Raw genomic sequence first — 6,227 nt, forward strand, 5'->3', positions numbered from 1 at the left:
TCTGAAATTTAGTTTACAAAATACAACCAAAATGTACAGGTTTTTTTGCAGAAGCATCACAATGTATATTTAAGCTTTGTACATGTTTCCCTGAGATCCCCCAAAATTTAAGATATTTTGCTATTGTAATCTTAACAGTCATGAAACAGTGTTTTCTTTTCTTTACTGGGTACATATTGTTTTAAAATATCAAAATGTTAAATATATTTATTGCTAATGTGGTTATGACAAGAGACTTAACTTATCTTGCAGTGTCTTCCTATGTACATGAGGTGTGTATATATAACACGGTCAATGTGATGCTGCTGGAGACGGAACACGAATTGAACTAGAATAGTGCATTGTATTTAGTCTTTATTGATCTTGGATGCTGTCTCAATAGCCATATGCAATAAATTATTTATGATAGGAAATGGTGTATCAAGCCTGCTTTCTGTCTAAATCTTGGAGAACATAATTTAATTAAAGATTTTTGGTTACGGTGATTAAGATTCTGATTATTTTGGGATAATGTTCCATGTGCTATAATCACGCATCTGCCGGCATTTAACACTATGCCACATAGGTAATCACATCAGAGGTTTTTTTTTAAAGTATAAACAACAGCTGTGATGATCCTGTGTGTAGGTTCACATCAGTTCGTTTAATTTAAGTAATTAATGAAGTGAATTAAATGTGCCATTTCTACTACATGCCCAGATCCAAGAAAAGTAAAAGTTGCACAAGGGATTCTTTTTCTAATGGGTTACAGCAAATAAACGTTTTGACGACAGATAAATTAATGTTTATCCTATGGGGCTGAATTTATTAAATCATGATTTAAGATACAAAATGGCATTTTTTATGCTATCAAATACTCTCTCAATGGTAAGCTCAACCCCTCTCAAGGGATAAGGCTGTCATGGTCTCACTTTAGGGTTTATTCAAACTCAGCCCTTGTAGAGCAATAAGCAAGGGATGGTCCTTTTTATAATGCTTAGTAAATCTAGGGAGTTGAAACCACACCTGCAAACTCTCCTGTCCCACTATCAGGCCGTGAAGAATCTCATTGAAGCTCTATTGACTGCTCCAGTAACATGCTCAACATGGAGAAAAATCATGCTGCATGGCGTATTCTACATGGGGACAATCAGAACTTCAATGTTAATAATATATATGTATTCATATCACGACGATATCCAGAGGCAATGTTGTTCTGCTGCCCAAGGCTGGTCTTCTAATAATGTTCTCCAAGACTACATGCTCCCTTCTTCTGATTCCTGGTTATGTGCAGCGGCCTATCCTGGATAATCCTCTGCTTGAAGTCTTTCAGATGTTACAAAATGTGTACACATGGTACAATAGTGTCTCAACCTTACACTATTACATCAGTGGTATTGTCTTAGTTATGTTAGCCCCCTTGACTGGTATATTTTACGTATTATTATTATTTAATGTTTTATATAGTGCCATCAATTCCGCAGCACTGTACAACGGTTAGACAGGACATAACAAGTAGTATGTAACATAACAATATGACGTACAGAAACAACAGGTGAGGAGGGCCCTGCTCAAAGGAGCTTACATATAGATGTGTCACATATTCTGCATCTGATGGACCAAGGACATTGTATGATGTGGCCCTACCAGTATGCAGTATTGCAATGCGATTCTTTTTTCTTCACAATGATCACAGAGTCGACAGATACACATTAAAACTTTACAATTGTGTTAATAAGAAGAAGCCAATTTATGACTAAAAATCACCTTCCAAACAACATGGAACATTCAGATTTAGGAGCCTCGTTTGAAGAACGTCTTTGTTTAAACACTCAGGAGATGTCACAGAACAAAGTCACAAACCCTGTTTGAATAGGACGATTCAACACTTTTTTGATAAAATCAACATAGGAAAGGGCAATGTTCTTCTGGTCAAATCCCTGTTCTATTCTTTCAAAATAGTGTGTGTAATTTGCTCATTGGAGCTAAACACGAGGTTTATGGTTTTTCTTAGCAAATCAAAACAAAATCAAAATTTTTTGAGACTATCAATATGATCATAGTTAAGTTTATGCAAGTATGTATAAGAGTAACAAGACCCTTACACCACTGATATAAAGCATAAATATATCAGTTTTCCCAAGTACTTACAAAGTACCATATTTTAAAATACAGCCTTTGGTGTGGGCTCTACGGTACAGCTTTAACTGATTCAATTGTATAGAACAAAAATACAGGTTAAAAATAATGTATACCAGGTTCCAAGACAACAAAAGTAATACTGTGTTAAAATGTTACCCTCCTCTTTTGTTCACATCAAGTCCAAACCATGCTTCGTGATAGACAGTGAACAGGATAACGTAACATGATTACCTCCAAGGCACAATGGGCTTTGACTGTTTGACTTTAGCTTATCTAACAGACAAATGACAAACCAATCTGTCCAGATACCTTAAGCATTTAAAGTCTTAAACTACTGCAGGTACACAAATGAATGATTCTCTTCAGAGATAAATACATTTTACATTGTACTAGACGTGTTGGTCAGTCTCAAGAGCAGCGCACATCTAGTTATTGCAAACCAGTAAATATTTCTTTAAGTGATGTAGGCCCACTTGTACAATTGCATCCTATAAATCATTACGTTATCTGTGCATCTTATTAAATCTTCCCCCAAACAGGCACACCATGAAAGTCAAAATTATTAATGTATTATTATATAAACTCATTGGGGCTGCTGATCTACTGGAATTTTCACGCACAACCATCTCTAGGGTTTACAGAGAATGGTCCGAAAAAGAGAAAATATCCAGCGAGCGGCAGTTGTGTGGATGAAAATTCCTTAAAAACGTAAACAACATGAAAGCATGGATCCATCCTGCCTTGTATCAACAGTTCAGGCTGGTGGTGTAATGTTGTCGGGGACATTTTCTTGGTACACTTTGGACCTCTTAGTACCAATTGATCATCATTTATGCGACAGCCTACCTGAGTATTGTTGCTGACCATGTCCATCCCTTTATGGCCACAGTGTACCGATCTGATGGCTACTTGCAGCAGGATAATGCACCATACCACAAAGCTCACATCATCTCAAACTGGTTTCTTGAACATGACAACGAGTTCACTGTACTCCAATGGCCTCCACAATCACCAGATCTCAATCCAATAGAGCACCTTTGGGATGTGGTGGAATGGGCAACTGCGTGATGCCATCATGTCCATATGGACCAAGATTTCTGAGGAATGTTTCCAGTACCTTGTAGAAAGTATGCCATGAAGAATGAAGGCGGTTCTGAAGGCAAAAGTGAGTCCAACCCCGCACTAGCAAGGTGTATCTAATAAAGTGGCAAGTGAGTGTATATGCTGTGCACATAAGCTATTAAGCATGGCCTTTACAATATAAAATTGTGAAGAAACCTTCCCTTTGTGACTGTAACATAGTGAATATGCAAGTCACATCTATTGTAAAAACAAAGTTTGAATTATCAGTGATTTTCCTCTACAACAAAGGCTCCTCAAAAGGTGGTATGAAACATTACACATGGTTTTGTTGTTATTGTTAACATTATTTTCCTTTTCTACCTCCTTACTTCTCAATTAAAAAGCAACTTCAAAAGAAATAGGGGAGTACATTATACACAGGCTTTGAATCAAACAGACATAAAATATACATGATCTATTAGCATACATGAAAAGGTTCTTCTTAACCTTCGGTGCTCATTCAATATTCATTTGGTTATGGTATTTTGACATGATTTCTACTTCTGAGAAATAGATGCAAAAGTAATATGTTGACAAAGGAAAATAAGAATCTTGGTGATAATAATTGGTTCAGATGTTTAACCAGCTCTGCAATTATTAAACATAATCTAAGGTATTTTTACCTTATGATAAGTTGGTCTGATCATGTGTCACAGCTCATAGTGTAATGTGTAAAGAGAAGGAGATTTTATATCACATACTATAAACTACATTTTATTACTCTGTATAGTGTCATATTGTACAATGTATGGGAGAAACCAAAAATGGATCCTACATGTAACTCGTGACCAATAAAATTCTACGTTGTATGGTGCACAGAAGATCTCAGGTGAGTTTTTCATGGGTTTATGCCATTATCCTGAAATAAAGAGATGTCACGTAATAATCTAAACTAATTCACTCTTTGCAATGGAATTACAACCCCACTATGCCCTCCAGAGCTAATAGTCATTAACCTTTGCAAATAAGAGACAACCTAGCCCCCATAATGCAGCGTATAGAGCTAAGTGACATGCAAAGGCATTGTGTAAAGGAGATTACATTATAATGTGCAAAGATCACCTGAGTCACGTGGAGTCAGAAGGGGAGGTGTGTTGAAATTCTAGAACCATAATTAACCTTTTTCCAGAAATCATATTTAATTGTTAATTACTCGTTATCCCCCTGAGAGTCAAAATTGAGATATAATACATTCCACAAGCTATAAAAACAGAGAGACTTCTCTGCATGTGGGGGTAATTAACTATCTTATGCCTGCAAAACCTAGTCTGTTGCACCTTAATGATTCACACTGAAGAGCTTTTTTGTTTTTCCTCTCAAACAAATACCTGATATAAAGGTATTCAGAATATGCACAGAAAATAAAAATGGAGAGATATCACTTTGACCTTGACTATGCCCCATCTTGGAAAAACACTTATAGATGTCTGTGCCCTCCTACTATGTATATTTTAAATTTCATAAACATCAAAACTGACTTGTCTTCAAGTATTGGCATGTTGTCTTCAAGTATTGGCATGTTAGTGCATTTATTAAATGCTTAATATTATTGAGCATTGGAACTTGTAAAGTTCTCCAACTATACTTTTAGATGAGTGTGCTAACTATTACTCATACTGATACCTGACACTTCTTTAAACCAACCTCCTCTTAGTTCCTTATGACAATATAGTGGTCCAGTCTACCCCTTTAAAATGTAGGACATGAGGATGCTCAGGGACATCTGTTGAATGCCCTACGACGGAAATTCATGATATGTTCCTCTCCTAAATTATTGAATAATAGTTGGTTTTAAGGTGGTAGTAAACGTGTGGCTTGAGACTAAACTAAATCCAAAAATGCAGTTATAGATTCTAGACTGGGACTGCTAAAAAGCTACATTGAAGCCAATGTCTAAGAGATGTGATGAGATGTGCAGAGTATGAGCACTGCTTAAATGGATAGATTTTTACATAGACATTCCAGATCATCAAGACTACAGATCCACAAGAAACCTCTACACAACAGAAAGCTAAAAAGACACATCAGCCATTATATACACTTTAATGATAGCTGAGTGTCCCTTAAGTTAACATGTTTATCCCCTGGCATGGAGGAATTCAGCCGAACCTCACCCCCAGCTCCCTGGCTTGCGGGGAATAAGTACACTAAACACTAATTAGTATTATTAGGAATAATTAACAGACAAAAAGTGCCCGTTATCATATCGCTAGACTACTATTGTGTAGAACTGCTCCACAATATAACAATACATACCTATAGTATACTACAAAGTTATCAATTTCACATAAGTGCAAAAGACATGTTTAAAATGCACAACCATTTGGATTCAAAACTGGAGGGTATTCATGCAGAGAGGGGCCTCTCAAACAGCTGCTGGCTCTTTATAAATAAAATATGGGGTTAAACAGGTTCCCAGGAGGAGCCACAATAGATTACTTGATCCCAAATCTCCATCTTCTGAGGTTGCACTACCTGATTATGCAACCTCTTCTTACCCCCCTTCTTTACCTCCCTGGTCAAAGGCCTGAGGTGGATCTTCTTGGCCTTTATCCAAAGAGGCGAACCACTGAGCTATTCAAGGGGAGGTATTCATTCCGTTTTCCAGCTAAAAGCTAGGGCAAGTAAGAAAAGAAAATGGTGCAGCAGAAGCGTCCAAGTGCGACCGTAGTTTTAGTAGCTGCATCCACATGAAGGTGTCTAGCATACCCCACTGGCATATGATGGCAATGGAGCATGGACAGTGGAAGCTGGAGTTCTCAGGGGGCTCAGAGGCAGGTTTCAAGCTGCCTCAACCTTTAGGCCAGAGGATCAAGCTTTCCCCCTGTCACAGGTACAAACATCATATCTATTTCTTTATTAGAAATGTAGCATTTTTATGGCTAGCACAGGATTTAAAAGGAGTTTTCTATGAACACAAAGTCAAGTTGTGAAGTAAGTGCATCTACAACTTATGCGCTCAATACTACCAGGACTCTGTAAGC

The sequence above is a fragment of the Spea bombifrons genome, chromosome 2 (genome assembly GCF_027358695.1).
Source record: "Spea bombifrons isolate aSpeBom1 chromosome 2, aSpeBom1.2.pri, whole genome shotgun sequence".
NCBI classification, from domain to species: Eukaryota; Metazoa; Chordata; class Amphibia; order Anura; family Pelobatidae; genus Spea; species Spea bombifrons.